This window comes from Pleurodeles waltl, chromosome 1_1 (genome assembly GCF_031143425.1).
Source record: "Pleurodeles waltl isolate 20211129_DDA chromosome 1_1, aPleWal1.hap1.20221129, whole genome shotgun sequence".
NCBI lineage: Eukaryota > Metazoa > Chordata > Amphibia > Caudata > Salamandridae > Pleurodeles > Pleurodeles waltl.
Genome location: NC_090436.1, coordinates 442,767,029 through 442,794,566, shown reverse-complemented (window position 1 = coordinate 442,794,566; position 27,538 = coordinate 442,767,029). Strand labels below are relative to the sequence as shown.

The 27,538-nt window shown below is 49.2% G+C and overlaps 1 protein-coding gene across 3 annotated transcripts in view; it reads right to left on the bottom strand.

The window, feature by feature from the left end:
- Positions 1-27,538, bottom strand: part of MSH3 (mutS homolog 3) — a 1,766,808-nt gene that overhangs the window by 1,066,581 nt on the left and 672,689 nt on the right. The gene's annotated exons all lie outside the window — the stretch shown is intronic.

The window sequence follows — 27,538 nt, the reverse complement described above, 5'->3', positions numbered from 1 at the left end:
AATACAAGGAGTTGGCTATCAAGGCAATGGTCAGGTGACGCAGAATGACAATGTTTGTTCTGCAGGGTTGAGTGCAAAGTATGGCTGCTGATCTAAGTTCAGGAATGGACATTAACATGTCAAAAAAGACTGTGGGGGTCATTCCAACCCTGGCGGTCGGTGTAAAAGCGGCAGCCAACCCGCAAACAGGCAGGCGGCCAAAAAAATGGAATTCCGACCCTGGCGGGAACCGCCAACACAGCCCGCCACTTTAACACTCCGACCGCCACGGCGGTACAGTCAAGCAGCGCGGCGGTCACCGCCAACAGACAGGCGGCAGACAATGTACCGCCCACCCTATCAGAACTCACCAATCCGCCACCTTTTCCGGGGCAGGAGCCCCGCCGATAAAAACACGGCGGAAACAGACTTCGAACGGGAAAACGCTCACCTCTACACACTCCACGAGGAATCTGGACAGCATGGAACCCGAACTACACATCCTACCAGCTATTGTCTACCTGCTCCTCTACCAGGAGCACAAACGCCGGCGCAGAAGACAACGGTGAGTACTGCACCTACGACACAGGGGAGGGGGGAGGCAAAAAATTACGGGGACACACATACGCCACACACCCACCCCCACCCTCACCCACTAAAACACACACATCAATGCAGAGCAACAAGCCAGAGTGACACCCCCCAACCCCCCCGGAAGAATGCAAAGACAAAATAAAATGATCATTAAAAATGAAGTATATTATAGCATAATTGAAGTTAAGTGAAGTATGAAATATATAAATAAAATATATTACATCATGAACAATATATACATAGGTCAAAAGTCCGGGCCATATTGGCTATCATCCATTGTTCGTGGGCCAATGGGCCTAAACACATGGGCAAAGCCCACACACAAGACCCGATTCCATTGGAGAGAACACTGCAGGGGCATCAGATAGTAAAACTACAGGCACCTCAGGGGGAAGGGAAGGGGGGCACCTCAGCCAGTTGAGTCCACGACGCCAGATCCACGAGGGGCCTCCATGCCCACTGTACCATCCTGGGGAGTGCAAAGCCACAGTCTCACAAGTCTCTACAGTGGGTGGCTTGCCCACTGATCCATCCTGGGGAGTGCAAAGCCACCTTCCATCAAGTGGATTATAGGCTCCACTGGTTCTGGAGGAGGCATGGTGCCCAGAGTGCTTCGTGAAGCCCTGGCCGACACAGATCCGGCCCTGCCAATGGGCCAGCGGTGCTTGAGATGAAGGGCCCAGCGGAGCGGTGCTTGAGATGAAGGGCCCAGCGGAGCGGTGCTTGACAGGAAGGGCCCAGCGGAGCGGTGCTTGACAGGAAGGGCCCAGCGGAGCGGTGCTTGAGAGGAAGGGCCCAGCGGAGCGGTGCTTGAGAGGAAGGGCCCAGCGGAGCGGTGCTTGAGAGGAAGGGCCCAGCGGAGCGGTGCTTGACAGGAAGGGCCCAGCGGAGCGGTGCTTGAGATGAAGGGCCCAGCGGAGCGGTGCTTGACAGGAAGGGCCCAGCGGAGCGGTGCTTGACAGGAAGGGCCCAGCGGAGCGGTGCTTGACAGGAAGGGCCCTGTTCAGCGGTGCTTGTCTTGAAGGGCCCAGTTCGGCGGTGCTTGTCACGGCGGGGCCCTGTTCGGCGGTGCATGTCACGGCGGGGCCCTGTTCAGCGGTGCTTGTCACGGCGGGGCCCTGTTCAGCGGTGCTTGTCACGGCGGGGCCCTGTTCGGCGGTGCTTGACATGTGTTCCCAGGGAACCAGATCGGGCCAATATTTTCCGCTCAGTCGCCATCCGACCTTTCGCTTGCGGGGCCCTCCTGTGCTGGAGTCCTGGGCCCGTGGGTGTCCTCCTTCACACCCGAAATGGGGCTGGTGGGGCCCTCCTGGGCAGCTCGCCTGCTGCCGGAAATGTCCGCCCTGCTGCCCTTGCCCTCCTTCGCAGATTCTCTGGGGCCCTTGCCTCCCTTTGTGGATGTGCCAGGTGACGGTGCCAGGGTAGTGCCTTTGGGGGCTGCCGTCTCTGGCCTCTCGCGCCGGCCCTTCCCTTTTTTAGTTTTTTGCCCAGGGGGTGGGCTGCTGTCCCCTTGCTGCTGGCCGATGTTGCTGCCCTAGAAGCTGGTGGACTCCAATAGCTCTGGACTATGGTCCTTGTAGGTGCAGGGCTTGTGGTGGCTGAGGTGCTGTTTGGACTCTTACGAGATGGAGGGGGTGGGTCAGGTGATGCAAAGAGGTTCATTTTGGAGAGGAAAAACTTTTTAGGAGCAGTGGGAAGGGTAGGTGCAGTGGGTATGGGAGTGGAGGAAGAGGATGTGGTTGTAGGAGAGTCAAGTGTGCTGTCTTTGGGTGCAGGTGCTTGTGACGGAGGCTGTCGTGAGGTGGATGGCTGTTGGGTGGGTGGCTGCCTGCGTTTGTGTGGTTTGGAAGAGGGGGTGACAGACACACTGGGAGAGGACACAGGGGACGTGTAAATGGCAGTGGGGGTGGTGACTGCACGTGTGCGGAGTGTTCTGGTGGGTGTGCTGGTGATGGACGTACTGGCTGATGGTGGTGTGCATGCAGGTGTGAGTGGAGACGTCACAGGGAGGGAGGAGGGAGACGAGGAGGAGGGGGACACAGAGGAGGCAGTGGCTGTTGGCATGTCTGCATGTGGATGTTGCATGTGTGAATGCTTGTGTGATCTGTGGTGCTTATGTCTGGATGAGCTGCCCTTGGGTGTGTGCAGGCTGGTCTGTAGGTGTGGCTGGGATAGGCAGAGGAACAGGGGAGTGGGACTGGGATGAGGAAATTGGAGGGGGGAGGCAGGAGACAGGGACAATGGCTGCCGTCAGTGCTGAGGCCAGAGCGTTGAACGATCGCTTATGGGCAGCCTGACCCGAATGAATGCCCTCCAGGTATGCATTGCTCCGGTGCACCTCCCTTTCTACACCCTGGATGGCATTCAAAAAGGTAGACTGCCCAACAATGAGCATCTGGAGGAGGTCAATGATCTCCTCACTGAGGGCAGCAGGGGTAACTGGGGCAGGGCCTGAGGTGCCTGGGGCGAAGGAGATGCCCGCCTTCCTGGCCGAGCGGGCACGGGGCGAACGCTGAGGGGCTGCTTGGAGGGCGGAGCTGGTGCGCGGGGTGGCGGCTGTACCTGTTGTAGCGGTGGGCACGGATGTTGCCGCCACCACAAGGGAGCTCCCTTCCGAGGATGTGTCTGTGTCGCTGACGTCTCCACGGGTCCCCGTTGTGGAGCTCCCCTCGCCCTCTGTCTCACTGGTGTACTCGGAGTCGGTTGCATGGCCCTCTGGGGCCATGTGAGATGCAGCTCCCTCGTGCTCCGATGCCACTTCTCCTCCGCCTGATGATGCTAATGCACACATGAACAGGAAGACCACAAAAAAGGGGGGGGGAGAAAAAATGACATGTTGAGTGCATGCATTGGCGACACCGTTGGCGGAGAGGACAGACACAGATGCCCCCTGCACTACGCCGCGCACTCGGTGTACACTACTCAATTATTGTGACTTGGCCTACAAGCCTATGGACGACAACTGCACACATAGGTGACCCAGGGCCATGGATAGCTGTACTTAGCACCCTACAGAGGTGGGGGCGGGGGCACAGGGCCATGCCTTACGGAGGGGACCAGCCTACAGAAGTCGCCCTGGCCTAGAGATACCCACAGCCCTCCTCCCCCACCCAGACACCTCTACTGTGCGCAAACATAGCAGAATGTGCTGGTACTCACCCCCTTATGTCTGCTGTGATGTCCTCACGCGCCCATCCAAATCGGGGTAGGCCACCGCCAGGATCCGGGACATCAGGGGGGTCAATTGACGGGAGCCACCCCTCCTACGTTGGGAGGCCATCCCCAGCAGAGCCTCTGCGGTCTTCCTGCTCCCGCGGCAGATGTCCTCCCACCTCTTGCGGCAGTGGGTGCCCCGTCTGTTGTGGACCCCCAGGGTCCGGACGTCCTTGGCGATGGCACGCCAAATGTCGATCTTCTGATGGGCGCTGACCTATGTGACATGGACAGGGTGGGAAAATAAATATCATCATTTTCTGCATGGTCGATGTGAGTGGCCCCCCCCTCCCCAACCTTGCCATAAGGCACATGCTCTCATCTGTTGTGCGATGCATGCCTCATTCGCTCCCCTCCCCACCATCTTTCATCCACCCCACTCAACACAGGCATTGCCCACAAAGCATGGTCCCAGTGTACTTACCTGTTGGTCTGGAGGACCGTAGAGTAGCGCATACTGGGGGAGGACCCCATCAACAAGTTTCTCCAATTCCTCAGATGTGAAGGCAGGGGCCCTTTCCCCAGTCGCAGCAGCCATTGTATCTTCCAGACCGAGGTCACAGCAGCACTTGCAGTATAGGCCCTCTCCTCTGGATGATCAGGTCTCGAGTGATTAAGCAGATAGAAGATGGCGGTCACACCCGCGGGGCGGTGCGTACCCGGCGGTGCGTACCGCGACCGCCGGCGCACATCGTCATTGGCTCCTGAGACCCATAGGGTTCAATGTTAACCAATGCTGCTTTGCGCCGCCGTCTTCTACCGCCACGGTGTGCCACGCCAGGGCATTGACCTCACATCCCATTGTCACACTTCACAGGTCAGGCAGCCGCCATTTCAAGGGCCCACATGGCTTAATTTGTACTGCGTCACACAGGCCTAGGCCTTGCATTGCCACTCATACAAGCCATTCAATGCATAGCGAATCGTGTTCTGTGCAAGCTGTGGTTACGTACCTGTGGGTTGCTTGACTCTGTGCTCCATGTTGTCCTTCCTAGGCACCGTCCGCTGGGACTTGCGAGGAGATGGAGGAATGTTCCCGTGTACAGACCGCTGGTGGACCTGTCGACAATGGAAGAAAGACATGTCATACTGACATACAGACTTGACCGAGCCACTATACAGGAACTGTGTGCCCAGCTGGAGCCAGACCTGATGTCCCCCATTCGCCAACCCACAGGGATTCCCCCTCTGGTGCAGGTTCTGTCAGTACTCCATTTTTTGGCAAGTGGATCATTCCAAACAACAGTGGCCATATCATCAGGGATGTCTCAGCCTATGTTTTCTAAGGTTTTGTCCAGAGTGTTGTCTGCCCTGATGAAATACATGCGGAGCTACATTGTTTTCCCTGAGGTGGGCGATTTGGCTACAGTGAAGGGTGATTTCTATGCCCTTGGCCATATCCCCAACATCATTGGTGCCATTGATGGGACCCATGTGCCTTTGGTTCCCCCCAGTGAAAGTGAGCAGGTGTACAGGAACAGAAAAAGTTATCATTCGATGAATGTCCAGGTGGTCTGTTTGGCTGACCAGTACATCTCCCATGTAAATGCCAAGTTCCCTGGGTCAGTGCATGACGCATACATCATGCGAAATAGCAGCATCCCTTACGTGATGGAACAGCTACAGAGACACCGTGTGTGGCTAATTGGTGACTCTGGTTACCCCAACCTGTCGTGGCTACTGACCCCAGTGAGGAATCCCAGGACAAGGGCAGAGGAACGGTACAATGAGGCCCATGGGCGTACTAGGAGGGTGATCGAGCGGACCTTCGGCCTCCTGAATGCCAGGTTTAGGTGCCTGCATATGACAGGTGGATCCCTAATGTACTCACCAAAGAAGGTGTGCCATATCATCGTGGCCTGCTGTATGCTTCACAACCTGGCTTTGCGACGCCAGGTGCCTTTCCTGCAGGAGGATGGTCCAGATGGTGGTGTTGTAGCAGCTGTGGAGCCTGTGGAGAGTGAAGAGGAGGAAGACAACGGGGACGACACAGACAACAGGGACACAGTGATACAACAGTATTTTCAGTAGCACACAGGTACGAATCAACCCCGCCATTTTACATTTACTTAAAGTCTCCTGCCTCTCTACTGTCTGTGTTTCCCCCCAGTTCCTGTTAACTGAGTTGTGACTTTCCCTTCCATTTTCAGAGCTGTGGGCCCCACTGCGTGACCTCTGCTTTGTTTGCCCATGGACTACAGCTGTGTGACCGGGATATGTTGTCATCACAATGTAACTGAACATTTTGGCAACGTTATGTCTAATACATTTGTTCAAAATACAAGCAGACTCCAGATTTTTTAAGTGCAATAAGTGATTTTATTAAAGTGCAAAATTTAGGGACATGATTGTAAAACGGTGATGGGTGATGGTGGAGTAATGTCCATGGCAGAGTCCAGTTTTCAGTCTCACAGGTGCATTGACCATATGCCTGTGGAAGGATGGAGCAGGGGCAGTTTAAGTTTGGACAGGGTGACAATGTGGGACAGTGGGATGACATCAGGGGGTATCGTTTGCTGGCGGGGGTCTTGGCATCCTACTCTGTCTTCTTGTGAGATCTCAGGTACCGCTTGCGGGGTGGTTCTTCTTCTGCAGGAGGTGGGGTTCTGGTGGCCTGTCGTTGTGTGGGGGCCTCCTGTCCACTAGCGCCGGCGGAGGTGGTAGGCTGTTCCTGGTCCATGCTAGTGACAGGGGCCACATGGTCCCGCAATGTGGTGACTATCTGGTTAAGGGCCACGACGATTGTCCCCATTGCGGAACTAATGTTTCTCAGTTCCTCTCTGAACCCCATGTACTGTTCCTCCTGCAGTACCTGGATCTCCTGGAACCTGGCCAGTACCGTAGCCATCGTCTCCTGGGAGTGGTGGTATGCTCCCATGATGGAGGAGAGGGCCTCTTGGAGAGTCGGTTCCCTGGGCCTGTTCCCCCCCCCTGTCGCACAGCAGCCCTCCCAGTTCCCCTATTTCCCTGGGCCTCTGTCCCCTGGACCGTGTGCCCACTACCACTGCCCCCAGGTCCCTGTTGTTGGGGTGGTGGGTCAACCTGGGTGCCCTGTAGTGGTGGACACACCGCTGATTGACGTGTCCTGGAGACAGAGGCATGGGCCGCTGGGTGGGAGCTGTGCTGGTGTTCCCAGAGGGGGTTAGGTCTGCTGTAGCCTGTGGCTGTCTGTGGGGAACCGACTGTCCCGAGGTCCCCGATGGGCCGGGCTGGTCATCTGGGTCCAGGGAGACAGAGCTGCTGTCATCACTGAGGGCCTCTTCTGGGGGTGGGATGGACATCTCTGGACCCTCCTGGGCGGTGTGGTGGCGTTCGGGTCCTGCAGGGGTATTAGAGTATGGTTATTGCTTCTGTGTGTGCCATTTTGTGTAATGGGTGGGTGGCCGTGTACCCCAGTGCTGGCATTCCCTTGTGGGGGCTTTTGTGACGGTGGCTTGTGGGGGAGATGGGTATGTGCAGTGGGCATGCTTTGGTGATGGGTGTCCATGATTTGGGGAGGCATGCAGGGCTAGGTTTTGGGATGGGTGGGTTGTGATGGTGAGCCATTTGCAAGGAGTTGGTGTGATGGAGGGGGGGTGAGGGTGGGGGTATGATTTGGCATGCAGGTGGGGTGGGGGGAATGAAGTAGTGAAGATTTGACTTACCAGAGTCCATTCCTCCGCCTACTCCTGCGAGGCCCTCAGGATGCAGGATGTGCAAGACTTCCTCCTCCCATGCTGTGAATTCTGGGGGAGTAGGTGGGGGTCCGCCGCCAGTCCGCTGTACCGCGATGTTGTGCCTTGATACCATGGAACGCACCTTCCCCCGTAGGTCGTTCCACCGCTTCCTGATGTCGTCCCGATTTCGTGGATGCTGTCCCACAGCGTTGACCCTGTCCGCTATTCTGCTCCATAGCTCCATCTTCCTGGCAATGGTGGTGTGCTGCACCTGTGCCCCGAAGAGCTGGGGCTCTACCCGCACTATTTCCTCCACCATGACCCTGAGTTCTGAGTCAGAGAACCTGGGGTGTCTTTGGGGTGCCATGGGGTGGTGTGGATGAGGTGAGGGGTGGTGTATGTGTTGTAGAGTGTGGTGAGTGTGGTGGTGTATGGTGTTTTGTGCGTGGATATTGTGTGGGTGATGTTGTGATTTGCCTCTGTGTGATGGTCTACTCTATGCTGTGCTGTCTCTCTCTGTCCTTCAGTCGCAATTGTGGTCGTAAGGGTTTGTGGGTGATGTGGGTGTGTGTTTTATATTTAATTGGGTGTGTGGGAGTGGTGTGTGTATGTGTCTCAGGTGTGTGTATTTTGAATTGTCCAATGTGGTAGTGTTTTGTAAAGGTGTGTGTATTTTGACCGCGGCGGTGTGTACCGCCAATGGAATACCGCGGTTCAAAGACCGCTGCGGGGATTTGTGGGTCAGAATGGCATGGGCGTATTTCTGTTGGCGTGACGGTGGAGGTTTGGTCATCGCCAGTTTATCGCTAGCCGTTGCTGTGGCGGACTTTTGTTGATGTCGGTTTTTGGCGGTTTGCCAGTTGCGGGTCAGAATGACCGTGGCTGTTTACCGCGACCGTGGCGGTGTTATGGCGATCTTCTGACCGGCGGTAAGCGCCTTTTACCGCCGAGGTCAGAATGACCCCCTGTGTCTTTATTGTAACAAGGTGGGCACTGGAAACGTGAACATAGACTATGCACAAATTTAATGCAAAATGGTGGTTAAATGTCAACCATGAATGTGATGTCCAAAGGAAATATGAACATGAAAAGACTCCATTGTGCTAAGATGTCTCATACCTCAATAATGCAGAAAAATATGGGTAATCCGAGTTGTAGTTCAAATCCAAAAAACCCAACTATACCCATTTACGAATCCTGTCAGTTTCCTACCATTCCCGGGTTTTCAAAGTTTTGGAGATACGGGTTCTGATAAATCACAATGACGGTGCCTGAGGAGGAAGACTGCGTGCTAGGTGCAGTCTTAGCAGACAGTGGCCATACGTGGATGGGGGTACGAATGGCTAACCAGTATCGTTTCTTCTCAATACTGCAGCTACTTACTCTACTGTTAGAACTGTACAGGTCCCAAATCTACCCCCTATTGGGAAAACAAGTCCAGTTTGTACGTATCTCAAACATATATGTTGTGAACCCAGTTTCAGCTAAAGTTCTTGTTAAAATAGGGCGCCATGAGGAACATCATTAACTTGTAATATGCGATCCAAGTCCAGTCAATCTTTTGGGCAGGGACTTAGGGGGTTATTCTAACTTTGGAGGAGGTGTTAATCCGTGCCAAAAGTGACGGAAAAGTGACGGATTTACCACCAGCCGTATTACGAGTCCATTATATGCTATGGAACTCGTAATACGGCTGGTGGTATATCCGTCACTTTACCGTCACTTTTGGGACGGATTAACACTCCTCCAAAGTTAGAATAACCCCCTTAATTTGCAGACTTAATTGTCTGATCTCTTGCACACCAGATGGTGTTGAGCTTCTGACGCACAATGAAGATGTAGATTTTAAACTGAGCACACAAGAATCAACCACGGAGTTGTTGCTCGTTTTGACAAAATACGATTTTTCTCCTGAGTTAAGAGACTCAGTGAAGAAGGAAGCATGAAATGTTACTGGACATGATACTGGTCTAATATAAGATGTTGAGCCTGTGAGAATAACTATAAAGCAAAATTAAGTCTCCCCAGATGCCCCAGTACAACCTGTCACAAAAGGCAGTGGTTGAAGTTACTCCTGTTACTGAATCCATGATAGAACAAATAAAATAAAAAGTGGAGAATCGTTCAGAAATTTGAGAAAAATCAACCAAGTTATTGTCACATTGTCTCCCATGGTACAAAGTCCTGCCATGATACTTTTCCATACACCCAGTGCGGCTCAATGGTTCTTGGTTACTGACCTGTACCAAGCATTCTTTTCTATTCCTCTACATGAGGAGAGTTGGTTCCTTTTGGATTCCAATTTGAAAATAAAGTTCTGGCATGGTGCCGAGTTCCACAGGGGTATATACGGGGGGCCCTTCACACTTCAATTACATACTGAATTAGAATCTTGAGACATTCCAGTTGCCATGCAATTTGGTCCTGATCTAGTACATTGACAACCTAGTTGTGCATCTAAGCAAGACACTATCGCCCTGTTGAATAATTTGGCAGACAACTGACACAATGTGTCCCCTACTAGATTGCAGTACTGTCAGAGGGAGGCTCTGTATCTGGGACATCTCATTATTAAGGGAGTTACAAGTGTCTCAAGAGAGAATCTTTACTGTTATGAGAATAAACCCTCCCACAACACAGAGAGAAATCAGGACGTTCCTGGGAATGGTGGGTTACTGCTAATAGCCAACCTTCCCCTAGTGGAAAAGGCGCTACAGAGGCTTACACACAAAAATTTATCAAGTCCGCTACCTTGGGAAATGCACAAGTGCCTTTCTCGAGCTGAGGGAAAGTCTTTATAGTGCTCCAGCCTCACAAATGCCTAATTATGAGAAGGATTTTGTTCTGTATTGTTATGAACACAAAGAGTGTGCACCGTCTGTGTTGACAAAGACCCATGGAGAATCTAAATATCGTCTGGCCTACTCTTCTGCCACTCTTGATTCAGTAGCCGGAGCGCTGCCAGGTTGCCTAAAGGCAATGGCTATGGCTACAGTTGGTGTCAGCATTCAGCAGGGTGAAAGTACTGTTATGAATTTTCCTCCTCATTCTATTGAAATTCTGTTGACACATACTCAAACACAATATATGACCAATAGCAGGCTGACCCGCTATGAACAGGTGATTCTTGCTGCTGATAAAGTAACTCTAAGGTGCTGCACCCATCCTAATCCTGCCATACGGCTGCCTTTGACTACGTATGTGAAGATGGGCATGGGAAGTTGTGGTCTCAAAGAGGTTTCATGACTTCTTTTAGTTCTCCAATAAGAAATGGGAATTATGTGATGGACCTACTTGACATTTTGAAATTGGCAGCTGAAACAGCAGTAGTTAAATGTGAAGGACACAGGAGCAGGTGGGACTTTGTGGTATCTGGAAACCGCTATGTAGATGAGATGGTAAGCTACTGCGCTCAAGTCTTGTAAGAATGGAGATCTTTCATGTGATTCACAGATTGATGCTGCCACAAGCTTATGGTTGGCTGATGATGATACTTGGGACGAGATAAAGAGTTTGCAGCAGGAAGCCCCAGAAGGCTCGAAGGAGAAGTGGGTCAGAGAAGGATGCAAGAAAAACTAGGATGAGATCAGAATTTCAACAGATGGGAGACCCGTACTATTGAACACTATGGGGGTCATTCCGACCCTGGCGGTCCAAGACCGCCAGGGCCGGGGACCACGGAAGCACCGCCAACAGGCTGGCGGTGCTTCCCAGCCCATTCTGACCGCGGCGGTAAAGCCGCGGTCAGAAAAGGGAATCCGGCGGTTTCCCGCCGGATTTCCCCTGCATGGGCTGAATCTCCATGGCGGCGTACCGTGGAGATTCCGATCCCCTTCCCGCCATCCTGTTTCTGGCGGTTTTTACCACCAGGAACAGGATGGCGGGTATGGGTGTCGTGGGGCCCACCATGATTGGCAGACAGTGAAAATCGCGACGGGTGCAACTGCACCCGTCGCACCCCTGCAACTCCGCCAGCTCCATTCGGAGCCGGCTTCATTGTTGCAGGGCCTTTCCCGCTGGGCCGGCGGGCGCTCTTTTGGCGGTCGCCCGCCGGCCCAGCGGGAAAGCCAGAATGGCCTCCGCGGTCTTCTGACCGCGGAGCGGCCATTTGGCGGTTCCCGCCGCCCGCCAGGGTCAGAATGACCCTCTATGTTGCGCCCCACCGCCAGGCCCTACCCATATAGAGAGAGATGCCATGTACATCTATTTAAGACCTATTGGTTTAACCCCCGTTGCTGTGTTATTGCAGAGGACCAATGCCAAAGATGTGTTACATGCCAACAGTTAAATGCAGGCAAGAGGACAGTTGTTGAAATGAGTCACATAGCGAGATCAGGTGGTCACTTTAATCACGAGCAACTACATTTTGTCAAGATGCCTGTGTGCAATAGGCTCTGTTATATCTTGGAGATAGTATGCATCCTCCTTTCCCGTTGGGTGCAAGCATCCCACTTGAAGAAACAAAAGCAAAAAAGCATCACTGTAACCAACCTGTTATTGAAGGAGTTGATTCCTCTGTTCAGCCTACCAGTTTCTTTGTAGTCAGATAATAGAACACATTTTAAGAACAAGGTCACACACATGTTGTGTGTAGTTCTGTAGGTTGAACAGAGGTTCCATTGTAGTTATAGGCCTAAGGCGTCAGGCATCATCAAACATATCAATGGAACACTGAAGTGCCAACTTGCTAAAGTGTGTGCGTCCATGTCCCTCAGCTGGCCTGATGCCCTTTCCTTGGTTCTGATGAATCTCTGAAGCACTCCTGATTGGAGGATAGGACTGTCACCTCATAAGATTCTGATGGGTAGAGCCATGAGACTTCCTGCCATGCCTGCAGCTGTGCTTGTGAATATTATGGATGATATGGTTCTTGACTACTGCAAAAGACCGGCTCACGTTGTGCATTCTGTCTCTCACCAGGGTGAGTTGACTACTCCCCTTCCAGAGCAAAGGACAGTATCATGACCTTAGTCTGGGAGACTGGGTTCTGGTGAAGAAGCACATGAGGAAGTCGTGTTTGGGGTCCTGCTGGCATGGCTCCTTTCAAGTCATCCTTGTGACAAATACTGCTGTGAAGTGTGGAGGTCTCCAGAACTCAATGATACTTCCCACACCAAGAGAGTCAGGCAAACTAGATGATAAGTGGTAACAACAAATGATTTACAAAGTCAAACTCCGGTGCAACCTGATTTCTCAGTTGGGCGGCGGGGGGAGGCAGGGGTTTGGGGCACAGGGGGTGGAGGGAGGTCTGGGGGATGCTGCACAAGTACCTTAAAGCCAAGCCAACGCCAGTGCAGAGGCTGCTGTGGTAAATGAGCCAAGAGTAGACACAGAGAGCCCAGCTAGACAGAAGGTAAGGAATAACTTTAAGCTTCAAAAAGGGGCAAGCAGAATAGCCACACGGGAGCTGAGATGAGAAAGGTGGCCATGGACGAGTGAAAGACTGTCAGCTGTTGTGTCGGAGAAACACATCCCAAAACCAAACAATGAAGAAACAGAGGTAATTGAAAAAATACTGCAGCAATAGTAGTCAAGAGATCAGAGAGAATATGAGTGCCTAGTTGAGGTTAATCAGCTCCTAAATAGACTTACTTTGCTAACAGTAGACCTGACTCAACAACACAAGGCTGAGAATCAACAGAAAGTGTTTGAAAAACTTTAAGAACAGACCTACCATACCTAAGATTGATTTTGACTGACTTGATTCAAGGGACACATCCAGGCAATTGAACACTTATGGTAAAAATGTGTGCAATTTCTTAGGGCCAAAGTTCCAGAAGAAGATTAGGGTTGCCATTATTAGAAGACGTTGATGTAGGGTTAGGGGCAGCTTCTGAGGTTAACTGACCCAATACACTCATTATAAATGAGTCAGCATTTTGCCGATTTGCACAAATAGAAAACAATGAGCCAAATGTGCTTTTTGCGCTTTTTTGATCTGACTCAAAAGAAAAGCATGGCGTTTAATTCACCAAACAAGTACAGAGTGATAATAACCATATTTATGAATGCTTAAGTTATCTTGATGAGTGTTTTTTTAAAGGGGTTAAATTTGTCTATTGAGCATGCTTTCAATTGAAACTAAGCCTGATTCAGTTTTCATAGAAGAGCAGCATAGGTTTACCCTGAAGATCTTACATAGTGATGGATCTGAGGGGAATTTTGCAGACAATGTTTCCTTTAACCTTTTACACACCTACTCATGTTACGCATGCACATATGTTTTACATCTGTACCTATTTACCTGCATCCACATCATTAAGAGTTACATATCACCACTTGCCCTCACCTACTTGCTGTCTTATAGTATAGTATTTAGCCTTTATCAGAAAGGTAGTTTTGAGTATATTTTGCATATTAGAACACTTTTCAGAGAGATGCCTATATACAAAAAATGTAATCTGCATATTAAAGCTAGATTTATAAATACAGTGAAACACTATTTTAAGTCTCTCACAGAAATAGATGTTTCCTGTTTTTTTACAGAGTTTTTTAAGGAAAAGAAACACAGGTAAGTTGACTAGACCAGAGAAGATTTTTACTGAAGAATTAGAAGGAAGAAGGGAAGTCATTGAGTTAAAGGCCAGGAGAGGAACTAAGGCAGTTTGAAAAAAGGAAAAAGAAAGGTTGAAAGCTACTGGAACACATCCAAAGTTAAATTTGGATTGACAACGGGAAGGGAAGCTCTGTTTTAAGAGGAGGAAAGAAGAGGTTAGAAACCCTCAGATGGTGGGGGTAAAGTGAATGTGTAGAGACATTTGAAGATGGGGGGAGCAGATATTTGCAGGAAAGGGTACTGTGATTGCAACAGTTTACTATGTGTGTGGGAAGAATGTTTATTCTGAGCTTCCTGCAAATTGGCAGCTGCTATTTACCTTTAGTGTTTACTAAGATCTAACATGTAGATGAACGCGATAAGGCAAAATAGACACATGGAAAGGCTACACGTAGTGCTTCACAAGTGGCTGGTAACATCTTGATTTCTATGATTTCTTTAGGAGTAGTTTTGAATGACCTGAAGATTCGAAAAGGGTATACTTTGGTTGACCATCTTGCACAGGATCACTAACCACTATTAATATAGAACCTGTGGCAATGTGGGCAACGGTTGTCAGAATAGGCTTGCTTTAGATAGCTTACTTGTGAAAGAGGGTGGGCTAAGTCTGCTGCATTATACGTGTCCAACAGTGCTGCACGTATGTGTCTAACAAGAGTCGAGCAATTAATACGTTTGTCACTAATATTATTAAGGTGTGTAGGAATTTGAAAGAGCTGAAAGAGAAGGGTGCTTGGGAAGTAACATGGAAAGGATTTTCAGGAGTTTGTATGTGGCTTAGTCGCATTGGCAGTGGAATATTGGGAACTATACTAATCACTTTACTAATCGTCTCAATTTTTGTGATATGCGTATTCCTTTTTATACGGGGAGTTAAACTAATGACAGAAGAGTGAGTCAAAATGTTAGGGAGGAAAGAACAAGCTACTTACCTATGATAATATTACTTCTGGAATAATCTCAATATAACCTCAGATTCCTCACCTTTTTAATATTTTCCAGGAGTCAGAATGGATCTAGAAACTTTTCCAATATACTTCTGTGTCCCTGAAGGTGGTTCAGTGTAATTCTGCACTGATGCTGTCTCGCTGCAAAAGTGATATGCAGGGCGTATGTAGGCACCACTCCAGCGTGCTGTCAGTTCCTTTCAAGACTGTCTGTGTCCCAGAAGCTGGAACCCCAAAAGCGAACTGACAGACCAGAGTGCAGATTCCGAGATTTGGGATCTTATTAATGAGGACAGCCCAATAAAAAACTATGGATGATGGAAGGGTAAGTGAGGAATCTGCAGCCAAAGTCTCTACCAGAAAGAGCGCTACTGAAGGTAAGAAACTTGTTCTTCTGATAGAGACATCTAACTGGATGTCGCCTACAAACTCAGCTGATCGTAGCCAAACATGGTGAAGAATGGCAACACTTGTGCCTACTTCCCGCCCAACAACGTTGGCTGTGCCAAAGCCACAACGAACTGTGAACTTGGCAGCATCACAAACATCCTGAATCACCGGTGACAGAAAAGGGTGAATGATTTCTGGATATCTGGAAGTCTCGAGGGCATGAGTCTATCAGCACAGCAAAAGGGGGCATTAAGCGCCTGCAAGGCAAAACTGCCTGAGGAGAATAAGTGGTTTCTGAAAGTTTCTACTCTCTGTGACTTCCTATCAAGGGTTGTGGTAGAGAAATTGTTAGGTTCGTCTAGCTATTGGAAGCCTGCACCACAAGACTCTCTGGAGAGGGGTTCTATGACAAAAAGGCTGGGTCACTTGAAGCAGGACGATGGTCCTCGCAATTTGATAGTTAATTGAAGGGTCCAGTTAACTTAGCCCAAACCCCTAGGAGGGTAACCATAAAGGCCTCATTAAAAGGGAGAAGAGGCTCAGAAGCAGAAGTAGCCTGCCCAGGCTGCAGGATGTCAGTCAGGACATTTGCTTTCACTTCCATGGTGGGAGGTGGAGGTCAAGGACTTCAACAGCCCTAACCATAACCATGGCTTAGGAGGCAGACTCTTTTGTGGCCAGGGGGAGAAAAAAGGGCAGTCTCTAAGGGAAGTATCTAACTCACTAACTTCCTGCAAGTCCTCCAAGAAACTGTCATCGACATAGGTCTAAGCGAACTCCTCACCCTCATCAAAATCATTCTACAAGTCTGTTCTAAAAAACCTTGTGGCACAGCAAGTGCAGAAACATTGGTCAGATTCATTTGAGACGTTGGTTTGAGTCGGACTGGTGTCGAGTCGGCAAGGACAATCAGGCCACCTCTTTGGGTGGCTAAGTCAGCATTGGTGAACCTTGTGTGGTCAAGGCTGCTAGGGTGGCGTTGGAGTTAGACCCTGAGGACAGAAGTCGCTCAGAGGGTCCAGCTGGTGCCAAGGGCAAATCTGCCAGTGGGAATCCAAGTTAGGGGCCTCCCGGTTCTGTGGGGTCTGAAGGCACACCACAGGGAGTCGGTAGAGGTCTAAAGAGGGGGAGCATAGCTGCACTGACCTCTTCAATCTGGTGCGGCGTGGCTGAAAGGCCCAGAAACTTGGGATCTGCAGGAACAAGCAGCGGATCCAGCTTTACAGTCAGTTGACTTTTGGAGGAGGAACGGGACTATTGGTGCTACCCACGCACTTCGTCAGGAGACAGGAAATGTTGTGAAGAAGCGCAACTCTGCTTCAACTAGTTGCTTTTTGTGCTTACCGGAGAAATTGAAACGCTATGCGGAGCGGCCTCCAGAGCAACTCAATCAACTCCAGGAACAGAAGCGGGACTGGGATTGGGCCTTGGACTTAGGGCGGGACTTGGATCGGTCCAGTGCTGCATCTTCTTGTTCTCTTCAACTTTGAGTTTCATCTCAGGTTCCCTGACAGCCGTTAGTTTAATTGACGTGAAGTCCCAGTAGGTCTCTGAGTTGTGGCTCGACCCCAGACACCACAAGTAAACCTGGTGGGGATCTGTCACAGCCATCTGTTTGTGACAGTTCTTATAGGGGTCAAAACCTGTCATCTTAGAGGGTGACATCCCTTACACACTGTTGAGATCATCAAGGAAGGCCTCAAGATGAAACTTTTATGTAAGGGTTCTGCTGGCACCCTGTTAGTCTGATATTGTGCTAGCACAGGGAAGTGATCAGAGAGGTTTCTATTTATGTACCTAACACTTCTTATATTCTTGCTAATATTTTGTGAACATTGTATCCTACCCATTGTAATGCAAGCATTATGTACTATTAAGTGACATAGTACTCTCTGTCTTTGGTGCAAAGTACTCTCCAGATACCCGATTCTCTGGAAGGATATCAGTCTCAATCTCCAGCCCGGATACAGTTAGTCACCAACCTAGATTAGTGGAGTATTTATGCAATGCTGCTACTTCCAATACAGACCAGAAGACGTTTTTATCATCGCGGTTTGGTGCATATTTATAGATGAGGCAAACTTCCCTGCCGCCTAGCAGTCCATAAACTGGTGTACTTCTCCTCTCTGTGTCAGCTTTACAGTAATGTAGATGAAATGGCACTATTGGTGCCATCCTTTAAAAAAACTCACTAGGATACACAGAATATGTGTCTGAGTAGTGACCCCTCCATGCTTTCTGCACATTGTCCTTGTCTACATCTTTCAGGTGAGTCTTGTGTAGGAAGGTTATTCCCATGGCACATCTCCAGAGGTAGCTGTGCACTCTATACACTACATTATCAATCGACTTACAAGATCCTGTGAGTTCACAGTGACTAAGCAACACTATATGTACAATTGCCATTTTTTCAGTTTCCACTGATTACTGTTTCTTACTACAACGCGTCCTATGCCTTGTCATCCTATCTATTTTAACGCTATGATCTAATCCCTCCCACCAGGTATTCACTCCAAATAAAGTTTAAGTGAATCCCTATTCTGTAAGTGGTAGGGTGAAAAGGGAAACTTACCGTTAGTTGTGCATTATCTACACCACCATTCAATTGACAAATCAAACTTAAATCTTGACTACATGTTGTGCTGTTCTAGACCAGTGGTCCTTTTCCTTTCAAAAATGTAATCAAATACATAGTTGCCAACTTAGTGCCTGATTTAGATTTTGGTGGAAGGGTTACTCCGTAACAATGGTGACGGATACCCCATCCGTTGAAATATACATCCCAATATTTCCTATGGGATTTATTTTTCGGCGGACAGGCTATCTGAAATCTAAATCAGGCCCTTAATATTTTGGTCAGCCAGGTCTTTTGAAAGTGTTATGGGTAACATTGAGGAGACTGCTTCCCAATTTAAAAGCTGCATGTCAGCTACTGTTAGGTGGATGAGTGAGCACTACTGAAAATGGAATCTTGATCAAACTGAGATCTTACTCTTTGACCTTGAAGAACAGTTTTGGGGAGCAAATTGATGGCCCCACTGTTTAGGCCCACCTCCCACTTCAGTCAGTAGAGTTAGGAAGTTGGGTGTTTTCTTTGACTCCGGGCTCACCTTCTCTGATCCATACAAGCCAGCTGACTTCCTCTTGCATTTGTTACCTTGAAAATGATTTTTTTTTCCATGGTGATTGCTAGACTTTTCATCCTTGGCGTGGTCTCCCTTAACTTTTTGCCTCTGTTTCCCAGGTTGTTGATGTGTGCTGGACTCGGATTTTGCTCTTTTTGTTACTCTGAGCACTTTACCACTGCTAACCAGTGGTAAAGTGCAAGTGCTCCTTTTACAAAATGTGTATGTAATTGGCTTATCCAGGATTGGAATATTTGATTTATTAGTAAGTCCCTAGCACAGTGCACTAGAGGTGCCCAGGGCCTGTAAATCAAATGCTACTTGTGGGCCTGCAGCACTGGTTGTGCCACCAACATAAGTAGCTCTGTAATCATGTCTCAGACCTGCCACTGTAGTGTCTGTGTGTGCGCAGTTTTAACTGTAAATTCGACTTTGTAGGAAAATGGCTCCCTGTTGCACTCCCCCCCCACTGTTTGCCTGATATTGATGCTGACTTGACTGAGAAGTGTGCTGGGACCCTGCTAACCAGGCCCCAGCACCAGTGTTCTTTCACTTAAAAATGTACCATTGTTCCAGAATTGGCACATCCCTGGCACACAGATAAGTCCCTTGTAAAACGTACTAGTGGTACCAAGGGCCCTGTGACCAAGGAAGGTCCCTAAGTGCTGCAGCACATGTTGTGCCACCCTAAGAGACCCCTCACCTAACACATGCACACTGCCATTGTAGATTGTGTGTGTTGGTGGGGAGAAAAAGGCAAAGTCGACATAGAATCCCCCTCAGGATGCCATGCACACAAAATGCTGCCTGTGGCATAGGTAAGTCACCCCCTAGCAGGCCTAACAGCCCTGAGGCAGGGTGCACTATACCACAGGTGAGGGCATAGCTGCATGAGCAATATGCCCCTACAGTGTCTAAGTCTATTCTTAGACATTGTAAGTACAGTGTGGCCATATTAAGTATATGGTCTGGGAGTTTGTCAAAATGAACTCCACAGCTCCATAATGGCTACACTGAATACTGGGAAGTTTGGTATCAAACTTCTCAGAATAATAAACCCACACTGATGCCAGTGTTGGATGTATTACAAAATGCACACAGGGGGCATCTTAGAGGATGCCCCCTGTATTTTACCCAATCCTTCAGTGTAGGACTGACTAATCTTTGCCAGCCTGCCCTGAGACGAGTTTCTGGCCCCCTGGGGAGAGAGCCTTTGTGCTCTCTGAGGAGAGAAACAAAGCCTGCACTGGGTGGAGGTGCTTCTCACCTCCCCCTGCAGGAACTGTAACACCTGGTGCTGAGCCTCAAAGGCTCATGCCTTTTGTTACAGCACCACAGGGCATCCCAGCTAGTGGAGATGCCCACCCCTCCGGCCACTGCCCCCACTTTTGGCGTCAAGGCTGGCGGAGATAATGAGGAAAACAAGAAGGAGTCACCCACCAGTCAGGACAGCCCCTAAGGTGTCCTGAGCTGAGGTGACCCCTGCCTTTAGAAATCCTCCATCTTGGTTTTGGAGGATTCCCCCGATATGAATAGGGATGTGCACCCCTCCCCTCAGGGAGGAGGTACAAAGAGGGTGTAACCACCCTCCAGGGCGGTAGCCATTGGCTACTGCCCCCCAGACCTAAACACACCCCTAAATGTAGTATTTAAGGGCAACCCTGAACCCAGGAAATCAGATTTCTGCAACCTACACAAAGGACTGCTGACCTGAAAGCCCCGCAGAGACGACTGAGACACCAACTGACTTGGCCCCAGCCCTGCCGGCCAGTCTCCAGACTCAAAGAACCTGCACAGTGACGCATCCAACACGGACCAGCGACCTCTGAAGCCTCAGAGGACTGCCCTGACCCTGAAGGACCAAGACACTCCAGTGAACAGTGGCACTGTTCAAAAACACCAACAACTTGGCAACTTTCTAACAACTTTCAAAGAACTCACTCTTCCCGCCAGAAGCATGAGACTTCACACTCTGCACCTGACACCCCCAGCTCGAGCTCCAGAGAACCAACACTGCAGAGAGGACTCCCAGGGGACTGCGACCTCGTGAGTAACCTGAGATGACCCCCCTGCACCCTCACAGCGACGCATGCAGAGAGGATCCAGAGGCTCCCCCTGATCGCAACTGCCTGGAACAAAGAACCCAACGCCAGGACCAAGCATTGCACCCGCAGCACCCAGGACCAGAAGGAACCGAACTCCAGCGCAGGAGTGACCATCAGGCGACCGTATGCCTAGCCCAGTCGGTGGCTTACCAGAGAAGCCTCCCTGTGCCCTGCCTTCACCGCTAGAGTGACCCTCGTGTCCCTCCATTGATTCCTATTGAAATCCCAACAACTGCTAAGCACACTGCACCCGGCCGCCCCTGTGCCACTGATGGTGTGTTTTGTGTGCCTACTTGTGTACCCCCCCCGGTGCTCTACAAAACCCTCCTGGACTGCCCTCCGAAGACGCAGGTACTTACCTGTTAGCAGACTGGAACCGGAGCACCTGTGTTTTGAGCCCTCCTTTGACCTCTGCACCTGACCGGCCCTATGTTGCTGGTGCGGTGACTTTGGGGTTGCCTTGAACCCCCAACGGTGGGCTGCCTTTGCCCAGGAAACTGAACTTGTAAGTATCTTACTTACAAAAAACTAACCAATACTTACCTCCCCCAGGAACTGTTGATTTTTGCACTGTGTCCACTTTTAAAATAGCTTATTGCCATTTTAACTAAAACTGTGTATGTTACTGCTCTAATTCAAAGTTCCTTACTTACCTATGTGGAGTATCTTGCATTTTATGTATTTACTTCAAATCTTTAATCTTGTGGTTCTAGAATAAATTAAGAAAATATATTTTTCTATATAAAAACTATTGGCCTGGAGTTAAGTCTTTGAGTGTGTGTTCCTCATTTATTGCATGTGTGTGTACAACAAATGCTTAAGACTACTCTCTGATAAGCCTACTGCTCGACCACACTACCACAAAGTAGAGCATTAGAATTATCTAATTTTGCCACTATCAACCTCTAAGGGGAACCCTTGGACTCTGTGCACACTACCTCTCACTTTGAGATAGTATATACAGAGCCAACTTCCTACAGACTTGGCAAGTGTTCCCACTTGCCAGGCCTAAGCCTTCCCTTTTCTTACATGTAAGGCACACCTAAGGTAGGCCCTAGGTAGCCCCAAGGGCAGGGTGCAGTGTATGGTTAAGGTAGGACATATAGTAATGTGTATTATATGTCCTGACAGTGAAATATTGCTAAATGCATTTTTCACTGTTGCAAGGCCTGTCCCTCTCATAGGTTAACTTGGGGGCTACCTTTAAATATGATTAAAATGTAGATTCGCTTTGGGAGCAGATGGATATGTAGAGTTTTGGGTCTCTGAGCTCACAATTTAAAAATACATCTTTTAGTGAACTTGATTTTAAGATTGTGGGGGTCATTCTGACCCTGGCGGTCTAAGACCACCAGGGCCACGAATGACGGAAGCACCGCCAACAGGCTGGCGGTGCTTCCTAGCCCATTCTGTCCGCGGCAGTAAAGCTGCGGTCAGAAAACCGGGGCCGGCGGTTTCCCGCCGATTTTGCCCCGTCTGGGCTAATCCGCCATGGCAGCGCTGCAAGCAGCGCTGCCATGGGGATTCTAACCCCCTTCCCGCCAGCCTGTTTCTGGCGGTTGTCACCGCCAGGAAGAGGCTGGCGGGAACGGGTGTCTTGGGGCCCCTGCCGGCTTTTCACTGTCTGCCTAGCAGACAGTGAAAAGCGCGACAGGTGCAACTGCACCCGTCGCACGGCCGCAACACCGTCGGCTCCATTCGGAGCCGGCTTCTGTGTTGCAGCCCTCCTTCCCGCTGAGCCGGTGGGCGCTAACATAGTTAGCGCCCGCAGGCCCAGCGGGAAGGTCAGAATGCCGGCAGCGGTCTTCTGACCGCGGAGCGGACAAATGGCGGTACCCGCCTGGCGGGCAGCAACCGCCGCCCGCCAGAGTCGGAATGACCACCTGTGTGTTTCAAAATGACACTTTTAGAAAGTGAGCATTTTCTTGTGTATCCCTGTCTGCGTCAGTTTGAAAGTTGGGCTGGTTGCACCTCACACTACATAGTGACACAAAGGGAGCTGGGGTGTAGTCTGCATTTCCTGAAGAGCCATCTGTGCTGGGAGGGAGGGAAGGAGTGGTCACTCACACCTGAAAGGGCTGTGCCTGCCCTCACACAACGCAGTCTCCAACCCCTTGGAGTGTCTGGGGCCTGGCCTGGGCAAGGCAGGATTTCACATTCAAAAGAGACTTTACTTTTAAGTAGGCCTACTTCAAATACGAAATTGGATATAAGAAGGGCACCCAAAACCACATACTTTAGAACACTTATGGAAACCAAGAGGAACCTCTGCGTGGAGAAGAGCTGAAGAGCTGAGGAAGAAGAGCTGCCCTGCCTGTGACTGTGCTTTGTGGAGCTATCCTGCAGTTGCTGCTTCTGCCAGAGTAAGAGAGCAAAGACTGGACTTTGTGTGCCTTCCATCTTGTGAAGATCTCCAAGGGCTTGATTTAGAGCTTGCCTCCTGTTGTTTGAAGTCTAAGGGACAGCAAAGACTTCTCTCTGCAACCACATGGAGTCCCTGGTGCCCATTCAGTTCCTGGGACCCTGAAAGGAGAAGCTGGCAGCCTAAGAGGAAGAAATCCACGCACAGAACGCCATGCGGGGAAAAGATCGACGCGACTCCGATCTGTGGCTGAAAAAGAAAAATATATGCACCGCCGGCTTCACGGCTGAAAATCGACCCTCGCTTGCAACGCGACCGAAGAATCGACACATGGAGCTGGAGAAACGACGCGCAGCATCACAGACGGAGGCTGGTGAGATCGCAACCCACGCTGCGTGGTTTTCGGATCATTGAGCAGCTGGATTTCCGACGCAAACACCGCTGGGCGTGTAAAAAAAACGCAGGGCCTGCCAGGACCCGAGAGTGCTGACCGGATCGATGCATCGCTCTCCTGCGGAGAGATGAAACAACACGCCCGACCCGACGAAAGGAGAAACGACGCAAGGTCTCGCTTGTGAGAGAAATCGATGCATCGCAAGCCCTTTTTGACGCACACTCGTCTGTGCGGGGTTATATTCTTGCACCCAAGGTACATTTTCACGCTAACAGTGTTAGTGTGTGTTTAAACTACATGAAGACTCTTTTTGCTTTTTAATTGATAACTTGACTTATGTATTGTGGATTTTTGTTGTTTTGTTTAGATAAATATTCTCTATTTTCTAAATCTGTGTTGTGTCATTTTGTAGTGTTTTGATTAAGTTACTGTGGTGTGTCGGAACAAATACTTTACACCTAGCACTCTGAAGTTAAGCCTGCCTCCTCGTGCCAAGCTACCAAGGGGGTAAGCAGGGGGTTAGCTGAGAGTGATTCTCTTTTACCCTGACTAATGTGAGGGTCCTTGCTTGGAAAGTGGGTAACCTGACTGCCAACCAAAGACCCCATTTCTAACAGTGATCTGCAGAAAACGGTGGTCACCACTTTAGTGCATGCCACGCTGGACTACTGTAATGCTTTGTATGCTGGGGCCAGAGTGGTCCTTAAACTCCTGAGAATTCAAAATGCAGACGTTTGCTAAACAAATTTAAAAAACATCAGTCCGTCTCCAAAGCCAGGGAAGAACTCCACTGGCTACCACTCCATAAAAGGATGTCTTTTAAAACCCTATGTGTTAGCCACAAACATCTTTACTCAACTATTCCATTTCCTTTGAAAAATAAAAGTCAGTTAGTATGTTCCAACCTGGACCCTTAGATCCTCGGTGGCCAATCTGCTGGCTACTCTCAGAATTTTCAAAACCTCCTAGGGTGGCAGAAGTTTCATTCACTTTACTGTGGAACTCCTTGCCTGGTCATCTTAGAAGTTAGCCTAATGTGACAACTTTCAGAAAAAAGTTAAAAACCTGGCTGTTTAGTCAGCCTTAGGTGCCTTTCTAGTATTTATGTTGGGTAATTTCCCCTCTTTTGCACAGCTTACTGAACACCTCATATTTCTATTTCTGTACTTTTTCTCAGCTTTTTTGCTAAGTGGCAGCGCTGAGACAACCTTGAGCATTTGTTTGCACTCTATAAATAAAAAAACTCAAACTCTTTAAAGTATCCACAGTGTGATTCTTTACACACTGAGTTTGACACCCTCATCCTTTGACACTTACTCCCAGCCAGGATATCAATTACAAAAATGGTTAGTGATCACCCTTTTGCTGACTGACATATTATTACACTAAAACCAAAGCACTTTTATTAGCATGATGCTTCTCTTGGTCAGTACCTGGTGCCACCCTTGGGATCAATTAAGGCTCCGCCAGGGAGGCCCATCCCCCAGTTTGAAGACCTCAGTTGTAGACTACAGCACCACCCGTTCCCCAATACAGACCCAACGGGGTTAGATGGATGACACAGGGTAAGTTCTTGACAGCACTTTTGACTTATCGGTGTGTAATCAGCCCCCGCCACACTTGAGGAACAATGTCAACAACAATGCAATGCACTCCTATGTGACAACTCTCATCAAATATTTCAAGAATTAAATTTTTTTATGCATCAAACATTATGTTATAAAAACTGTATCCCATATTTACCTTAGTCTAAATCTAAGTTTTTAGAAGCATCCATTCCAAAACTTCATATACCAGGCAATGTTGCAGACAGTTCTGCCAGTTTGTTTCTAGTTACATTAATGATTCACAGATCCACAGCTGTTCCGTGGACTGCAACAATGGCATGTGTCTCAAGATCCAACATGCCATCATCTCCAACCACCAATCTTGGATCACTACGTAAGGATCCATCTTTTTGTGTAGTTCGGTTAGTGTGACTGGGCCTTCCAGTCCTCTGACCTCTGAGGGATATCACAGATGCCTACAGCCAAGTCCAACTAGTTTCAGACCTCTTTCAGAGACATAAGTAAGTGGGATCGCCCATAATGACTCACTCACAGCTTTGCAGAGAAGAATAACATAATTAATGTTCATAGATCTGAATTTTTGTTTGACAGATTCATAAGATTTCCTAAGGTTCCAAATTTTTGTGGATAGTCTGGGAATATTTCTATTGTGGTACGATTCATATTTCTTATCCCATTTCCGTGGTGTGCATGATTAAGCATAATGTCACTATCACTACAGTAAATAATTTTGTCTATGATAGCTCTGTGGCGGCAGTGGTGTCATAGCCTTGGCTCCTTGGGCTCTTTCCACCACAAAACAGTCCAAAAGAAGTTCAGGATCCAGCATTCCAGAAAGAGCACTCCCTGCTCATTGAGGGATGCCCAAGAACCTAAAGTTGTTTCTGCGTGATCTATCTCTGCCATCCTCAACTCTGAAATCAAGGTAATATAATAGTAGGGGTCCCGTATTTGCATTCAGTTCATCTAGTTTCTCCTCTGTCATTATTAATCTTTCGCTCCTTTTTCACAAATCTGCTCACAGGAAATTCAATTCTAGAGATAGTACCTACTTTGCCTTCTAGGGTTTGTGTGGAATTTTTAATTGCTGCAAGGATCTTAACTCCTGCTGGATCCTGGTTAGAAGCTGAGCCCTAGGACTCCTTACTATTCTCTGTGTCCATAACCCCTCATCCTGGTTGCATACTTATCCATCGTTGCTGAGATTTACTGGGTGCGCTGCCTCTGCCCATGTTAACCTGCATGCACCATTACATCTTTTGTGCTCCTTGGCTGCACCTCAGTCCATCTAAGACTGCACCACACCATAATGATGTTCTAGTCCAATTAGAGCCAGCCTCAGTCTAGGAGACCAATTACAGGATGGGTTACCAAGCATACCATGGACAAAGGGCAAACCAAGTGCAGCAATATGAGGGCCATGTTCAGCTACTCCACTCAAACACAGGTCAAAATTGCCGTAGAACAGGTAGTATGCCCTCCTACCACTAGACAATGATGGCCAGTGAAAAATCAAGCCATGCAGGTGTCTGACTGCAGGAAGGGGAAAAAAAGGAAACAATGCAGCCATATTAGTGTCAAGTGAGTGTCAGTGTGCTACCAAGCATGGTGAAATTTGTGTTTATTACAAAACACTGAGAAAAGATGTGACGTTTATGATGGGCACATGCCTACTTGTTCAGTTCACCAATGTTGGGGCCTCAAGCAGCTCCCTGGACACCTCTACGAGGCCTCAGTTCCTCAGCTGCATTAGCGCACCTGCGGCGCACACATGAAACAGGGCAGTGCAGAGCTGAAAAAGACGTGCTCAAAGGCATCTGCTGACAGGATCTCTGAGCATAAGGTACTCCTCTACAGTAGAGGCCACAACTGACAGCTCAAACTGACCACCCAACCAAGGTATTTTTAGTTTCTTTGGGAGCTATTGTCACCCCTCAAACACTCATTACATGTTCAGATGGTGTCCATGATGCAGCCCAAATAATACTTTCCAAACACAGTTGGGCCACTCACAAAGCTAGCTCTTTACCATCTTGGACATCCCAGTCCCTAATTGGTGGAGTATCCTTGTTTAAGCCCCAACGTTGCCCATCTGATGGTCCCAACTCTGTACTCACAATGCAAACCTTCACTACCATGTGGTTACTGTTGGTCCCATCATTACCAGTGTGCACTACTGGTCTTGTTCCAACTAGGGTACGATGATTGCCCACCAAGAAAACACAGGCTTACAGAACAGAACCCACATCACGCTAGAACAGCCTGAGAAAGAAAATCCAGTCATGCTCCAGTCAGCAATGACAGTCTCCTCAGCTCAGGTACATCTCCACGCATCACCCTGAGGCCTAAAGCAAAACCCCAAGTTCAAGCTGCAGCTATCACTATTTTATGTATGAAGGCAGGCCTGAGAGGGAGTAAACTATAAATCTAGCCAGACACTCTGAGAGTAGAGGATTGGGAAGTAGATCTTGATTGGTGTCTATAAGCAGAAGAGGTGATATATCGGAGTAGGATGTGCCCAAAGGAGTGGGAAAAGATATGATGGGCATGGAGGAGCTACAAAAGGTTTTGAAGGTGGTGGGAGCACCATGAGAGAATACATGAAGGACTATCATTTAACTTACTTGCTGCAAAATAAGAGTTTATGGA